This window comes from Bubalus bubalis, chromosome 9 (genome assembly GCF_019923935.1).
Source record: "Bubalus bubalis isolate 160015118507 breed Murrah chromosome 9, NDDB_SH_1, whole genome shotgun sequence".
In the NCBI taxonomy this organism is placed as follows: Eukaryota; Metazoa; Chordata; class Mammalia; order Artiodactyla; family Bovidae; genus Bubalus; species Bubalus bubalis.
In genome coordinates, this window is record NC_059165.1 from 10,462,020 (window position 1) to 10,480,386 (window position 18,367).

Sequence of the window (18,367 nt, forward strand, 5' to 3'; positions counted from 1 at the left end):
AGGTAACTTTAAAAAACTAAAGCCAATCAAATTATTTCCTTACTTTGCTTCCCTGTCTGCTGTATAAAAACCTTTCTCCAGCTCCTCTCAACCTAACAACCCCTTTCAGTCTGGCACAGCCCAGTTCAAAATAAATGGGTGTTCAAGTAAACTCTAGAAAATTTTAATGTACTTCGGTTAATTACTTAATAGAAGCTACATTGGGGAAAGCTGGGTGAAGAGTGTGTGAAACTTCTCTGTGATACAGTTGCAACTTCTTGTGTGGCTGTAGTTGTTTCAAAGTAAAAAGTTAAAATGAGAGCATCTTGTCATTGTACCTGCCCATTCCTCCCCTCTGGTCCTTGGTAAAGCACTGGGTAATCCATCTGTTCTGGAGGTTGCACTGTCCACATGAAATTTTGGACTTGAGTTTAAAGCAGGCAGGGTTTGCAGCAGTTCCTGTTAGTGTTGCTCATCATAATTTCATGGGTTTCCCTGGTGGCTCAGCTGGTAAAGAATTCCTGCAATGTGGGAGACCTGGGTTCGATCCCTGAGTTGGGAAGAGACCCTGGAGAAGGGAACACCTACCCAATCCAGTATTCTGGCCTGGAAAATTTCATGGACTGTATAGTCCATGGGGTCACAAAGAGTTGACACAACTGAGCAACTTTCACTTTCACATCATAAGTTTGTAATATTTAAACATGATGTGAAATACCTCTAGAGAAAAGGAGAATGCATTCAGAAAACTATCTAGGGAGTAAAGATACTATCATATACCAAAATATTTTTTCAGTCACTTTTTCTTTAACTAATAGTCTAATTTTTCATAGATATTCATTTTAAATATACAATAAAAGAGAATAACTTAAAATATGAATGGTTTACTTTAATATTAACTATTTTTACTTAAAACTCAGAACTCATTTTAAAAATCTTGATTACAATTGAAATAAAGCCCTTTAATTATAAAGGAATGCATCTATCCCTATCTCTCAAAAATAAGAAAGATATCTGAAAAGCAATGGTTTTGTACAGCATTTAAAATATATATTGAAGTAGATTTCCTATAAAATACCCAAGTTTCATTGTATATTTTTTCATTTCTTTCTTTTGCTGAACACTGAACTTTGGAGGGTTAAGGGAATGATAATGACTTGACTCTTCCAGAATCTGACCTGTGTCTTTGGGACTTTTGATTTTTAATGTGTCCACAAAGGTCAGCCAGCCCTTGCTGTTGTGAATCACATTTATATTTATGCTCAGTCATTAAATGGCCTCTTTTAGTTTGTATCTGCTCATCCCAAATAATTCTATTTTCAGCTATGGGATAGACTAATATTCTTATTATAAATTCAAAATTTTACGTTTTATTCAATGAAAATTCCATCTCCTTAGACATAAAATGGATAGTCTTATATGTTTGCCTTCTATAGCTATACTAGGTACTGTATGCATTTAAAAATTTTTTAAATCCCTTGGAAAAATTTTTATAATCAGAAGACCAATATTTTCTGTGCAAATTTAGTGTAGTGAGTTCCTACCTAAATAAAAAAAATGCTTCGACATGACACTGTAGTGAACACAATGAGTATGTGCTATGTCGTCCCACACGTGAGCCAAGGTGAGCAGTGTCAGTGGCTTAAAGCCTATAAGATCCAAAAGTGATTATTTTCATTTCAAAGATTATTATCCGTGGCATGTGTATTTTAGCAACTTCGTGTTTACTTTTAGTTCTAGATCAACCAACGATAGAACACGCATGCTGAGTTTTTTACATTTTAATTTTCTACAGTCTAATATTTTTCACTGTAGACAGGTAAGGAACAAGTTCAATAAAATAGATAATAATCACAAAAGAACAAGAGGAATCACAACCAACTCTGGGCCCAAAAGTCTCTGGAGCAAATTCCACACTGAATAAGTCAATATATTTGAATGTGATGCTTGATTTAAAAATTATGTCTGGTAAGCCCACTGTATTCTTTAAAATATTATCTCCCCTTTTACCAAATACATACCCATGTGAAAAATGACAACTATGCTTAGATGCTTAGTTTGAATACTAAGTATTTGTGGGTTCATTATACAACTGCTTCATACTCTTCAGTGTCTGCCTTGGTCTAGTACAGGACTACACTGAATGGTAGGTACACACCACATACAGGGAGTTAGTACAGTTCTTTTTTACTCTTATATCTCAGACAGGTCAACTGCAGATCTCAGGAGAATAATTTAAAATCTCTATCTTACTGTAGTTTCTTGGCAGAATGCTCTTGGGGTGGTATTTGGGAGTGGAGTGCATGAAGCTTGTAAATTAAGCTTGATAAATTAAGAAAAATAATACTAATCTGTTTGCTTTGAAAAGGGTATTGTAGAAAAGTAAAGCGATACAAAATGTTTTTTTTTCTTAATAAAGTATAAGATGAAAATTTAAAGAGAAATTAATCTTATGAAATAAAATTTTGAGTAGAAGTATAATTGTATAAAAACTTTAATAATAAATTTGAATAATAAAAGAAAATATATTAATGTTCATAATAAATTTTGACTTAACATAATAACAAAAGTTATATAAAATTATACAACCCTAAGTATACCCTAACAAATAAAAATTTGTTTTATAATAATTGTGTCTAAATTTGAAATTATATGAAATATTAGTTCATTGAGAACAGAACTTTGAATATTACTTCCATTTAACATTTGTACTAGTATACACCATGTATGTATCATTAAAGTTATTTCTGTATGGTATGGTAAGAATTGAAGATTTACAGAGTTATAGAATTAACTTGACTAGTTATCCTGATGATTTAAAATAGCATTTTAAAGTTTTAGTTGGTTGACAGTTTAGACTAACCAAACGTAATTGTCAAGTTAGGTCACTTTAGTTAGAAACTTGAAGAATTAAAGATCTTTTAAGTATAAACAGAATGATAAAATTCACTGCTATTTTGTAAAAAATATTTAAGTATGTTTCTACTTATGCACTTATCTATACTGCCTTTATATTAAGTTTTTAAATGACTTAATTATATATAAAGATGAAGAATTAAAAATTGAGCAGAAAACATTTAAATACATTTTAATCTTGTCTTTATCATTTAATTTTATCTTTATCACTTCTGACCTCACTGTGAAATTGTAGAATTTCTTCTTCAAGGCTCTGCTGTACTAAACTATTAACAGAGTCTGAAAACATATGTTTTTATTTGAGGATACTATTTACTTTTATTAAAACTTTAACTGATTTTGAAGTAATGTTGATTCTTCTAACATAGAATTTCTGTGATGGTTGTCCTTTTATGTGATCTGTCCCTCTACTCAGCCAGAAAAAAGAAAAAATTGATTTAACAGTGAAATTAATGTGAACTATTCTTTAGAGAATTTATATTGAGTCTTGCAGATCCCTGGTGACCATTTAGTCACATAATGGTGCTATTTACTCAAAGTAATTCAGTGACTTAAAAGAGGCTGCTGAATTTTAAGTCAATAACTCTGCAAGTACATACACACATATTTGTGTGTTTACTTTTTAGGCAAAAACAAAAAGTTAAAAAACGAAAATAGTTGCCTACAGTTGATATATTTAGATGTTTTACAAGTTATATCAAATCACCAAACAACAGAAATTGAAAAACACTGTTCTCGAACAGTTAATTAGGATTTATTTGTGTGTGTTTTCCCAAGGAGAGGTACTTTCTTCTCAGCCAGTTGCCTCTACACACTGAGAATCTCTGAACTAACTTTCTAGAATGAATTTCTCAGTCTCTTTGATGCTCACAGCAAGAATTTTGCACTCAATTGTACAAAACAGCAAATCCAGATAGGGCAGGGCGAAGAAGCTACAGTCGCAGTTCACAACAGCTCTGAAGACTACCACTCCACCTCCCTATTTATCTCTGTCACTGAAATTCAAAAACTGCTGTGTTGGTTAGGAAAGGCCTGGGAGAATTATCTGCTGATTTATATCATCTGTACTCGTAATAAACTGAGAAATTACACCACAAAAAGCTCAGATAAGTAAGAGAAGCATGAATATCTCCTCTCAGTAATGAATATAAGTTCACATCCTTCTGAATCATGGAATGCTTATCAAGCAATACTGCCGCCGTCACTGTTGAGCCCAGTGTACACCAGCTCTCAGGCAGACAGGATCTAATTGGAGCGCCTTTAGCTAATTTCTTCCACTGATTTTCCACATTTTCATAGAGTGAGCTGAAAACAGACACACGGCACAGAAAAGCAATCAAATATGCAATCGGAAATCATTTTAATGTTACTCAAGGCGACATGACCATATGTTCTGGTTTACTAGTGTTCAACTGTTATTCCAGAATCCCACCTTGTTCACCAGCTCTTGTCCTAGACAAATGCAGCGTGATTTAGACACCTACCCAAAAGACAAGACCATATTTGTGAAGATTTTTATCTCCTTTGAATATATTGATATTTTCTGAAATGTTTGTAGAGAAATCATATAGACCTATATTTAAACAAACCAAATGGATATCACACATCCAAGTAGGTGCTTGCTCAAAATTATCATATTGTAGGAGTGTGTTGATGGTAGGATTCAGGTCAAATGATGGACTAAATATATACTATACTATTGCTCAAAACTTATGGCTTTTCTTCATATTTATCATTTCCTACAAATTCCCCAAAAGCACTAACTATAAAAGTAAAGAGAATTATTTATATAAAATATTAAGTGTTTTTTATCACCTAGGGCAGCATAAGTCAAGTTACTGAGTTGGCCAAAAAGTACATTCAAGTTTTGCCATGAATGTTCTTATGGAAAAACCCAAATGACCTTTTTGGCCAACCCAATAAAAAGTATATAAAGACATGATCAAATGACAAGTATCCTTGCCTGATGTTCCAACACAGGGTATCCATTAAGATAAATTAATAGAGTTAAACTTACTATAAAAAAAAATCATCTATTCATAGGTCTCATCTACTCTAAGAAACAATTTGTAAACTGAAAGTAAAAAATTTTGGGTAATAATTGGCTACAGTGTAACACTTGGATTAAATAAAGCAATTACCAAATTTTAATAATTCCATGATAGTCTGTATGAAAAAATAGAAATGTGGTTTTGGAATCTAAGGGCAGCGTGTGGCAGTCTGTCTCTATGGTCACCTGGTAGAATTGATACTTTGAGCAAAGTCCCTGTCAGAAGTAGGTCTGTCCCTTCAGTGACGATGGGACCATCATATCTTCACTATCATACCATCATGTTTACTTGCTCTATTTCCACACACACTCTGTGAAAAAATGTCCCATGTAGCTTTAACAACTAGCTCTTTATATTATCTGTCTCTTATGAGTTGAGTTAGGATTTTGTACCTCTAAAACTCATAGATATAAATGATAGATACCCATTTTGTGCTTCTAAAACTCATCAGATATAGATAATAGATACTCATATATCACATCAAGATTTACCAAAGAGGCCCAACTGGGTAACATACAGCACATTCTAAGAAGTGTGCATGACACTCTCACCTTTTGTGTATAAAAATACAGAACTCTGACTTTTTGTTCTATTATAATACTGATTGCAAAATGTTCAAATAATTCAGCAATAAATAAAAAACTAAGTACCATCAAAATATAGTACTATTAATTTCTAACTACATAAACCTTCACATGCATATGAACTCATACTAAAAACTGTATATACTCTAGGTATTTGTCATACCTATTAGCTGTCTGTTTCTCCTAAAGCAACATAGATATAAATGTGCGTGGCATTTTTAACAGCTGCATAACATTTCCTTGTATAAAAAATATTACTAACATAAAAATAATAAATGAATTTGAAATTTTTAGTTTTGTGTATTTTTTCCCATTTGTAAGTTTTTCTTTACAGATTATGTCAGGATTATAACTATAAAAAAACTTTGTATTTAGTTTGCGATTATACATGTTTACATACTCATTGAAGGAAAACTCCATGCTTTGTATTTAGCTTATGTCTTTATAGAGATTATTTCTATGCCTTGTTTGAAAAAAGAAAAATGGATAACAGTGTGGAAATTCCTTAAAAAACTGGAAATAGAACTGCCTTATGATCCAGCAATCTCACTGCTGGGCATACATACTGAGGAAACCAGAATTGAAAGAGACACAGGTACCCCAATGTTCATCACAGCACTGTTTATAATAGCCAGGACATGGAATCAACCTAGATGTCCATCAGCAGATGAATGGATAAGAAAGCTATGGTACATATACACAATGGAGTATTACTCAGCCATTAAAAATAATACATTTGAATCAGTTCTAATGAGGTGGATGAAACTGGATCCTATTATACAGAGTGAAGTACTGCTACTGCTAAGTCACTTCAGTCGTGTCCAACTCTGTGCGACCCCATAGATGGCAGCCCACCAGGCTCCCCCATCCCTGGGATTCTCCAGGCAAGAACACTGGAGTGGGTTGCCATTTCCTTCTCCAATGCATGGAAGTGAAAAGTGAAAAGTGAAAGCGAAGTTGCTCAGTCGTGTCTGACTTAGCAACCCCATGGACTGTAGCCTACCAGGCTCCTCCATCCATGGGATTTTCTAGGCAAGAGTACTGGAGTGGGGTGCCATTGCCTTCTCTGCAGAGTGAAGTAATCCAGAAAGAAAAACACCAATACAGTATACTAATGCATATATATGGAATTTAGAAAGATGGTAACAATAACCCTGTATACGAGACAGCAAAAGAGACACTGATGTATAGAACAGTCTTTTGGACTCTGTGGGAGAGGGAGAGGGTGGGATGATTTGGGAGAATGGCATTGAAATACATATAATATCATATATGGAATGAGTCGCCAATCCAGGTTTGATGCATGATACTGGATGCTTGGGGCTGGTGCACTGGGACGACCCAGAGGGATGGTATGGGGAGGGAGGCGGGAGGAGGGTTCAGGATGGGGAACACATGTATATCTGTGGCAGATTCATTTTTATATATGGCAAAACCAATACAATATTGTAAAGTTAAAAAATAAAACTAAAAATGTATATATAAAGAAAGAAAAATGAAAGTGATAATATTTTTTAAGTATGTCAAGGGAAATAAACAAATACACAAAACACACATATAAGTTTTTCATTTTAGAGTTTTGTAGCTGAGAAATCTGGTCAAATTCTCACCAAGCTAATAGCAAAGTGTCAACAGGGCTGTTTTCCCATCTGGAAGCTGTATGGGATAATATATTTCATTATTCATTTATGTCGTTGGCTGAATTCAGTTCAGTGCTGCTGTAGGACTGAAGTCTTCGTTTCCTTGTAGACTGTGAGAGTAATCCCCAGGTTTTAGAAGCCACCAACATTCCTCAGCTTATGGTCCTGCTCCTCCGTCTTCAAAACAAGTCACAGTGGGTTGTGTCTCTCTTATGCTTCAAATCTGTCTTGCCTCTTCTTCTATTAATACCATCACATCTCTTTGAATGACTATTCTAGTTTCCTCTTTTGCTTTAAAAAAAAAATTTTTTTTAATTGAAGGATAATTGCTTTGCAGAATTTTGCTGTTTTCTGTCAAACCTCAGCATGAATCAGCCATAGGGATACATATATCCCCACCCTCTTGAAACTCCCTCCCATGTCCCTCCCCACCCCACCCTTCTAGGTTGATACAGTGCCCCAGTTTGAGTTTCCTGAGCCACACAGCAGATTCCCAGTTGGCTATCTATTTTACATATGGTAATATAAGTTTCCAGGTTACTCTTTCCATACATCTCACCCTCTCCTCCCCTCTCTCCATGCCCACCTCTTTTGCTTTTAAGAACCATGATTATACAGGATTAATCTGCTTCAAAGACAACAGATTAACAATCTTAATTTCATCTGACTTTGCTTTGTAAACTGGTATCATGTATCCCTGGTATCATGCTGGGGAGTGAAGATCGTGTGAGATACATCCTTTCCTCCACACCCTGCTTGCCACCATGCCCAGTGGTTTTATGCTTCCTGTCCCGGAACTTTGGCCTTTATAGATTACACATGTTGTTTTCCAGAGGGAGGATATTTTCGACAGTTTACAAGACCCTCGTAAAGATTTGAGCCACAGGTTACTGCTTGGTTACTGCAAAGAAGCCAGCCAGCAGGCGGGAAAGGGAGCCGCCATGTTGGCTCCCTGAGAGGAGGTTGGCTGCTGGCTCACAGTGAGTGCTTTCACAGGACATTCTTCTGCCTCTTTTCTGGGTTTTGACTGTAAATGGTTAAGTACTGTAGGTTTAGTAGGAGAATGTCATTGCCTCGGGCGCGTGAGGGCTGAGGGTCTGATCAGGCAGATCTAGCTGAGTTGCTAGATGAGAATGGTGGTTTAGTTGCTAAGTCGTGTCCAACTCGTGCAACCCCATGGACTGCAGCCTGCCAGGCTCCTCTGTCCATGGGATTCTCCAGGCAAGAACACTGGAGTGGGTTGCCATTTCCTTCTCCAGGGGAGCTTCCTGACCCAGGAATCAAACCCGGGTCTCCTGCATTGCAGGCAGATTCTTTCCCGACTGAGCCACAAGGGAAGCCCTAGATGAGAATGAGAGGAGTCAAATTGTGTAGGATGCTGCAAAATTTGTTCTTAGATAGGGACACTTTTTTTAAAAAGTAAAAACTTAAAAGATAACAAACTATTTTCAGGGAAGAGCTGGAGCATCAAGATGTAGCCTATAATATTTTTGAATAAACATGAATATTAAACTAAATTATAGAGATAATTAATAATATCCAGATACTTTCTCAATACATCCTGGGATGCCGTTCAGGTAATAAAAATGAAAATAAATAGGCAAATTGCCCAGTCCAGCAAATATATTTGAAGCAACACTGAGGGATTAAGAATAGTTCTATAAATGATATGCTAGTGAATAAGGAAAACACCATTACTAATGGAGAGCAAAACACACATACACAAAAAAGCATTTTTTGGCAATATTCACAGGAAAATCCATTGATAACAATCAGAGAAAATTTTTATAGGGTTTTTCTGCATCACAGACAATTTACTGCCATCAGTCTAACTAAAAAGAATGATTAAAACAAGGTAAAATAAATTATGTTTCATTTTCTTGGCCAACATTTCTATAACATGTTTCTTTTTCAGTTATTTATCAGTGAGGGGAAAAAAATAGTATGCAAGCTTTCCATACTGAAAGTCAAAACTTTTTTGAAGCTTTTTGTAGAAGTATTGGTGAAATAATTTGTCACTGTAAATCATGTTTGCAACTCACATATAGGAAGATAATTTTTTTTAATTAAGTATTGTTATGGAATTAAAAAAAATTTGAGTCAGATGATCAGCCATAGTCATTATTCGGTGATCTATTTACAAAAAAATATGCTATTTTATATCAAATTTAAAGTTTTACTTTGAAAATTGATCCTGCAGTCCTATTCTCACTTTGTCAGAAGAAATGATGCATGTCATTGATTAGACTTTCTTCATAAAACTATAAATGTAAGTTGTTTAGTCACTAGGTCATGTTTGACTCTTGTGACCCCATGGACTGCAGCCTGCCAGGCATTTTCCAGGCAAAAATACTGGAGTGCCTTGTCATTTCCTTCTCCAGGGGATCTTCCCAATCCTAGGATCTATCCCATATATACTTCATTGGCAGAAGCCACCAGGGAAACCCCAAAATATAAGTTGAAGTATGGATAAAAATAGAATAATGTTATACTAAGAGCACAGACTACAGAATCCAGCTGCCTCAGGTTGAGCCCTGAAGGCTGGTGTTATGGGTGCAAGAGTTTCTTTGGTGGAGGAGGATAAAGTAAAAAAAAAAAAAAAAAAAAAAAAAAAAAAACAATTAAAGGAAAGCAACTTTGTACTAAGAACCAAGGAAGATAAATAATAAGAACAATGTTTCTCCTCTAGCATGTTTGAAAAAAAAATTTTTATTAAGAATGTAAGTTTTTTTCCTCCTCATAATTTTTATTTATTTTTTAATTTATTTATTTTAATTGGAGGCTAATTACTTTACAATATTGTATTGATTTTGCATACATTGACCTGAATCCGCCATGGGTGTACATGTGTCCCCCATCCTGAACCCCCCTCCCACCTCCCTCCGCATACCATCCCTCTGGGTCATCCCAGTGCACCAGCCCTGAGCATCCTGTATCCTGCATCAAACCCAGTCTGGCAATTCATTTCACATATGATAATATAAAAGCTGCATTCTGTTGACACCAACACCACTCTTGAGACTGAACCAAAGTAATTGCAGCTTTTCCATCTGAGTTAAACACACTCAGGGGATAGATACCAAGAGAGATAGAGATAAGATAAATATAGTGTACATTACAGAACATATATGTAATACAATATATACTGAGTCCATTTCATTCCTATTAAATGTAGTCAAAGCTAGAAAATAAAGGAGCCTAACAAAAACCATTTTTTATAATAGAGAAAAAGTTAAACAACAACAACAGGTTTTCACATCTCTTCTCACTTCCTCCAACTACTGTCTCTTTCAATGTAACTAGAGTTTGTTTGAAAATTAATAGATTAAGTTCCTTCTTTGTAGGGAAAATAAAGCCTTAATAGTTATACAACCATTATTTCCATTGCATAGACTTGAAGACGATAGCATTTTTGTCCCCCCTGAGTTAGTACCACTGTAATTCATTATGAAATATAGACTGTGGCATTTAAAGGGAACTCAGTAGGTTTCAAATGAATTATTATGCAAAACATAACTTCACAGAACACAACAAAGTGAAACAAAACAATATATATGCAGAGAGATGTGTCTTGGTGATGTGAGTCTCTATGTGAAAGTCTCAATAGATAATAAAACAATGTCTTAGTAAAGAAGAAATACTAATTCTAATTAAAAAAAATTCAAGTTGTAAATTTGATGATTTGGGGCAAATTTGAAGAGACAGTACTTCGAGGAAACAGCAAGACTGAGGAGAAAACCCCGTGGCTATACACTGACAATCAGGCTGACTTAGAGCCTCAGAACCAGAAACCATAGACCCACATGGAGTCCACGGGAGCAGAACCTTAGCCGATACTCACAGCACTCTCAGATCTGGATGACTCTGCTCCAAAATTATTTTCTGCTAAAGATCAGAGCCTGAAGGTGAATTTATGGCAATGTGAGGTCATTTTTCCAAGCCCAAAAGAGAAAAGAACTTGATATGCTGAGGTGAGGCAGAAGATTGAGATTCAAAGTGGATGTTCATACAGAAAGCAGACTTGCATCTCCCTCTGTCAAGGCTATGGTTTTTCCTGTGGTCATGTATGGATGTGAGAGTTGGACTGTGAAGAAGGCTGAGCGCCAAAGAATTGATGCTTTTGAACTGTGGTGTTGGAGAAGACTCTTGAGAGTCCCTTGGACTGCAAGGAGATCCAACCAGTCCATTCTGAAGGAGATCAGCCCTGGGATTTCTTTGGAAGGAATGAGGCTAAAGCTGAAACTCGAGTACTTTGGCCACCTCATGCGAAGAGTTGATTCATTGGAAAAGACCCTGATGGTGGGAGGGATTGAGGGCAGGAGGAGAAGGGGACGACAGAGGATGAGATGGCTGGATGGCATCACTGACTCAATGGACATGAGTCTGAGTGAACTCCAGGAGTTGGTGATGGACAGGGAGGCCTGGCGTGCTGCGATTCATGGGGTCGCAAAGAGTCAGACACGACTGAGCGACTGATCTGATCTGATCTGTCCTTTGGGGGTTTTAGGAAAGTTGGTGTCAGGAGATAAACCCATATAATTTTTAAGGATTCTGGATGAAGATCTTTAAGGATAAGGATGAAGAAAAGGGCTGTCTGTATACCATGTACAACTCGAGGAGATATATAAAAAGCAAATAAAGCAAAACAAAGACATTTTAAAAATTCACTCTCTGTGCATCACCACCACCTTTTCCTTTTCAATCTGAAATAACGTGGGAGAATATTTCCAAGTAGTTTGCATCCACCAGACCGGGGTAGAAGCAGAAAAGTAGGCATGAGGATGCCTATCTATTGGGTAAAGGTAGCCATAGTCACACTGACATGGTGATGGAGAACAAAGGTGAGGACAGTTTAACTGCTGGTATGTACGTCCCCTGCCCACCTCATCAGCTTCCAAGCTAGGAAGAGAGGAGAAAAAGTGAAGGAGAGTGGAAAATACTGAACTGACTGACTGTCTATAACCAATAGACTAGAGTGGGGAGCAGGGAGAGGAAGGCAGAGACAGAGAGAACCTGCTTTTACCTTCAGTGAGCACCAATGTTTTTCAATAAAAGTAGAAATGAGGATGAAATACCTAAGGGCATTTATGAGAAACAAGTCCTTACTTTGGCAGTTCCTGTTTGCAGACGATAAACTTTGGACCTGTTCTGCCAGTGAAAACACCTCAATCCAATAATGGCCCATTATTGCACACCTTATATAATATAATGGAACATCTTATATTATATAAAGTTAGCAGCATTATATGACAGCCGTACTAACAAGTTGTTCCTCATGTTTTAATGTTTGGACAAAATAAACTACTCAGCAAGTATGCCTAAAAGGAGAAGGAGACAAAACTGGAAGCAGTTCTTTGTCAGTATTTAAATATTGAGGTAGGGTAACTTAAGAGATGGTGGAAATGGCATCCATGTCAGCTTGAGTAAAAGGAAAAGGAAAAAAAAAATGTATAGGATAGACCTACCTAGACTTCAGGTATTAACCTTTTAGAGGGAGAGGGATTAAACCAGGTGATTTTTCAAAGTACAACCTAGGACTGTCATTCTATCATTCTGGTTCTTTGATGTCAGAATGCAATTTGGAGCTTTTGAAATACATTAGAAAACCCAGTATAGCTTGCTGTCTCCTGGGCCACAAGCCGACACGAGTCTTATGAAAGAAAGTATCAAGGATGGCTTTCGCTAAGGATGCAAAACTCACCCAAAGAAACAGATGAGAGAGGGAATAAGATACTGAAGGACCTATTAGGAAGGGAAGTAAATGGTGGAGACATAAGAAGCTCAGGCAGAAACAACCTGAATTAAGACAGTGTATATATAAAGGAGTAGTGCTTATCTGGTTTTATCCATTTTAGATACCTGAATTTGAATGTTCATTGACAAGTTGGTGTCAGATATAGAACAGGAAACTATCAAACTGGTCTCTAGAGGAATTTCTTACCAGAGTACTACGAAGAAAGAAGGTTTATTGGGAATATCTGAAATCCTAGAAATAAATTATGTGTATGATAAAATACATACACGTATCTGGGGACACTGGTATCATTAATCCTTCAGATAAATATTTATGAACACCTGCTGAAAACTAGGCACAAGGCCATATTCTGAAAATAAATTAGTAAACAAGTAAAATACAGTCTTTCTCCTCTCGAGACATACAGTTATTGCTGATCCTATGGATCCCCCTCCTTCCTCGTGCTCTGTGTGCCTCAGTGGGGATGATGCTCACAGAAAGCATCTCCCCGGCTCTCACATCACTGGGCTCCAGTCCTGGTCTGACCACAGAGCAATAATGGTGGGAGGTCGGAGGGACAGAGAAGCGAGGATGGTCTTTGTGCTCTTTCTGTTACATCTCTTCACTGGTTCCCACTTCTTCCAAGTGGCCACTCTCAACAGGGTCCCATAGGAGACCATGGATTCATGAGTGCTCCTTTGCATGTTTTCAGGTCTCATCTGGTCATCCTGGATTCTGGGCTCTCAGAGCACCGCGTTTTCCTTTTGTTCATCAACATTCCAGTTGCTGCTAGTATCTTGGTTAGCTCTATTTGTCTTCTTAGCTCTCCCCAGATTTCTATAAATTATGTCAAGGAGATTGTTTTCCTGACTTAACCCTAACTAATCCACTGCCTAATAGAATAATTAAATAAGATTACAAAAGACCTAGGCTGCTAAGGACACATTTATCCATGGGGACTACCATAGTCTTAGGTCAAGGAAATGTCTCTCAAGGCAACTGACATGAATGCTGGGGCCTGAAGATCAGTGGGCTTCACGCCACTAAAATAAAAGGAAGATTTCAGACCTGGCAATAATAGCACCCTCAGAATTACCATTTGTGACTGTGTGTATATGGTGAGAACACATAAATCTACTCTGCAAATTTCAGATATATGGTAGATTACTAGCTGTAATTACCATACTGCACATTAGATTACTAGAACTTACTCCTCTTAAAAGTAAAAATCTGTTTGTTATGATCAACATCTCCCTATTTCCACTGCTCCCTGACCCCAGCCCTTGGAAGCCAACACTCTTCTCTCTGTTTTCTAAGTTCAGCTTTCTCAGATTCTGCATATAAATAACATCATGTAGTATTTGTGAGTTTGGTTTATTTCACTTAGTATCGTGTCCCCCAAGTTCATCCACCTTGACAGAACTGGCAATATTTTCTTCTTTTTTAAGGGTGAATAATACTTAAATATGGACTCCCCTGGTGGCTCAGCAGTAAAGAATCTGCCTGCAATGCAGAAGACTTGGGTTCAATTCCTTGGTCCAGAAGATCCTCTGAAAAAGGAAATGGCAACCCACTCCAGTATTCTTGCCTGGAGAATGCCATGGACAGAGGAGCCTGACCGGCTACAGTGCATGGGGTCACAAAAGAGTCAGGTATGACTGAGTGACTAAACCACCACCACCAATATTTAAATTTAGCTCTCAGGCTTCAAGAATTGTGGGCATGTAAGCCAGGACTGGATGAGTGCTTGATACTATGCAGGTTAAGCAAGTGAAGGGTTTGAACGATGAGAAGTGGGTGAGGAATGGACGGGCAGGGAGCTCTGCATTTCATCTCACTGTGGAAGTAAAGAGATGTTAACTCACATTGGTGGTGGTGCTGCTCAGTCGTGTCTGACTCTTTGTGACTCCATGCACTGTAGCCCACCAGGCTCCTCTGTCCATGGAATTTTCCAGGCAAGAATACTAGAGCGAGTTGCCATTTCCTACTCCAGAGGATCTTCCCAATTTCTCCCCATAAAATCAATATTACATTCTTTGCTAAAATTCATTTTTTCATTTTCTTTCCCCCAGATAACCAGATGCTTCACTCTATCAACTCGTTCAGGTGTTAACTCAAATATCACCTACTCCTTCCTCCTTCATCTCATTTAAATCCCCAACTTCACCTAGAACTACCTATTTCTTTTCCTGGTTTTGTTTCTCCCCTTAATGTTTAGCATTAGTAATGGAGCAGATTTTTATTTTACTCTATATGCATTGCTTCTCCATTCCCAGCATCAGAACAGTGCCAAAAACATGTAGGAATAGTAAGAATTTGATAAGTACTTCTTTAATTGAATCCAATTAAATTATCTCAACTCTGCTGATCCTTTTCCTTCTGACAATGATTTTATGAGCCATTATCACTAAATATTTAGCCTTTGAAACAATAAAAGACCAGAGTTCACTTTAAGTAGAATCTGCATCAATTGATTTCTACAGAGACTTTGCTTCCCTCTGAGATGTTCTGCAATATGCTGACTGACAGTCTGACTTGTTTTCCACAGGAGCAGTGTCTGTCTGGCAGCTTTGGCTGCAGCTCTGTCTCTTCTGAAATTCTCTGCCTACTTCAGGGTTATTTGCTATGTTAAGTGTGAGGGCAAAGAAAGACACTTCTCTCATGAGGAATTTGAACTGAAAATGAGTTGCCCTTCTTATATAGGGCCTTACATTTTCTGATAAATATTCCCTGGAAGCAATTTCATATCATCAGTTTGATATATTCTCTGCAGAACAGACCCATAAACAGAGATGTGTATGCAGACATTGTATTCAGCCATGTTCTAAAGGACAGAATGTGTAAGGGAATGCATGCGGCAGGGTTGGGAGGAGAGAAGGGAGGAATTGGATGCAGTTGGAACAGAAGGTTCAGATGATCCCAGAGGAGATCTGAGATGAGGATGGCCCTTGAGACAAGCCAGTCATCAAGGCACAGGGGCTAGCCAAGCCCGCCCCACAGTAGCCATCACTGGACTCTGGCCACTCCAGGAGTCCAGTTCAGTTCAGTTGCTCAGTCGTGTCTGACTCTTTGCAACCCCATGAACCGCAGCACTCCACGCCAGGCCTCCCTGTCCATCATCAACTCCCGGAGTCCACCCAAACTCATGTCCATTGAGTCGGTGATGCCATCCAATCATCTCATCCTCTGTTGTCCCCTTCTTCTCCTGCCCCCAATCCCTTCCAGCATCAGGGTCTTTACAAATGAGTCAGCTCTTCGCATCAGGTGGCCAAAGTATTGGAGTTTCAACTTCAGCATCAGTCCTTCCAATGAACACCCAGGACTGATCTCCTTTAGGATGGACTGGTTGGATCTCCTTGCAGTCCAAGGGACTCTCAAGAGTCTTCTCCAACACCACAGTTCAAAAGCATCCATTCTTCGGCACTCAGCTTTCTTTATAGTCCAACTCTCACATCCATACATGACCACTGGAAAAATCATAGCCTTGACTAGATGAACCTTTGTAGGCAAAGTAATGTCTCTGCTTTTTAATATGCTCTCTCGGTTGGTCATCGGAGAAGGCAATGGCACCCCACTCCAGTACTCTTGCCTGGAAAATCCCATGGATGGAGGAGCCTGGTAGGCTGCAGTGCATGGGGTCGCTAAGAGTCGGACACGACTGAGCGACTTCACTGTCACTTTTCACTTTCATGCATTGGAGAAGGAAATGGCAACCCACTCCAGTGTTCTTGCCTGGAGAATCCCAGGGACGGGGGAGCCTGTTGGGCTGCTGGTCTATGGGGTCGCACAGAGTTGGACACGACTGAAGCGACTTAGCAGCAGCAGCTAGGTTAGTCATAACTTTCCTTCCAAGGAGTAAGTGTCTTTTAATTTCATGGCTGCAGTCACCATCTGCAGTGATTTTGGGGCCCCCCAAAATAAAGTCTGACACTGTTTCCACTGTTTCCCCATCTATTTGCCATGAAGTGATGGGACCAGATGCCATGATCTTAGTTTTCTGAATGTTGAGATTTAAGCCAACTTTTTTACCCTCCTCTTTCACTTTCATCAAGAGGCTCTTTATTTCTTCTTCACTTTCTGCCACTCCAGGAGAGAAATTGTCAAATCTCAGGGCCTCACCTCCCTTCAAACAAAGGCATTTCAGAGTGAACTACTCTGTTGCTGGTCACCATCATGCAACACTCCTGGATTCTAATGGAATGAGTCTCCTGAGGTGCACTCAACATCGCCCACAAACTTCATGTGCATTTATGGGAATAACCAGAAAAGATAAGTTAAAAGAAATTAGAGGTGCAAGAATGAACAGATTCTTTCCTTGAAGGTAAATAAAGAATGACTATACAATAAATAAGATGCTTCTAGGTGTTATCATAATCATAAAATATAATAGTATCTTATTGCTAGATAGGAGATAATAATAATTGGTTAATACTTGTGTCTCTTCTTAGCAAAAACAAAGTCTTTTTCCTGCTGAAATAGGCAGTCATTAGGATAGTATGTATTAAATAATTAATAACTATTTTTATAATCATTAAAGGTAATATTTCTCTTGCAGTTATTACTGTCTTATTGTACTGGTCATACACATTCATAATAAAATCTTTAAAAATATTTTAAAAGCTCACAAAGGAAAATAAGAACACAAAACCCCACTACCCAGATGATGCTTGTTGCCATTCAGTTACAATTCTTTCAGGATGTAAGAAGCTAGCAATCTTTTCTCAATTTCTACACACACTGTTTATATACATATATGCATGCATACAACATTTACCCATGCTATTTTTAACATAAGATACATGTTGTTTTATATCAACTGTATTTTATTTAATATATCATGAACATTTTAATAACTTCAGATTTGCTTATACTGTTCTACTGATTGCCCATTATTCTTTTACACAGATGCATCTTTATTTCTATATTTCACAAAGTTACCATAATTCATTTCACTGATGAACTACTGCTTTTGATATAGACAAATAACACTTTAAACTCTTTCATTTTTCCTTAAGCCTTGGGCAGGTTTTTCTAAAAGCCAGTTACTGCAGAATATGTGACAACATATTTTACACGACACATTTATAATTCTTCAATATGTTCCTCGGCATGCAAGGAGGCTTTGAGGCAGAATATATCTTTGAAGGCAATTAACACTAAACTGTTGAACCACTAAAATACATGATTATTTGTATTGTTTAAATTTTGTTGAATCCAATTTTTCATTATTAAAGTAATTCAGCAGTTGCTATCAAGTTCCCTGAGAGAGAATATACGCTGCTTTAATCTTTAATCACATAAGTGAGGCTTATTAGATATAAAGTTACTTTGCTTAATTTAAATATTTCCTTTAATAAAAATGCACAATATAATTTAAATATTTAATTCTAGTGGCTTCTCTGAACTGTGTATTGCTATTGAAGGTGCATTAACAGGGGGAAATTAAAGACTTAGTAATGCACT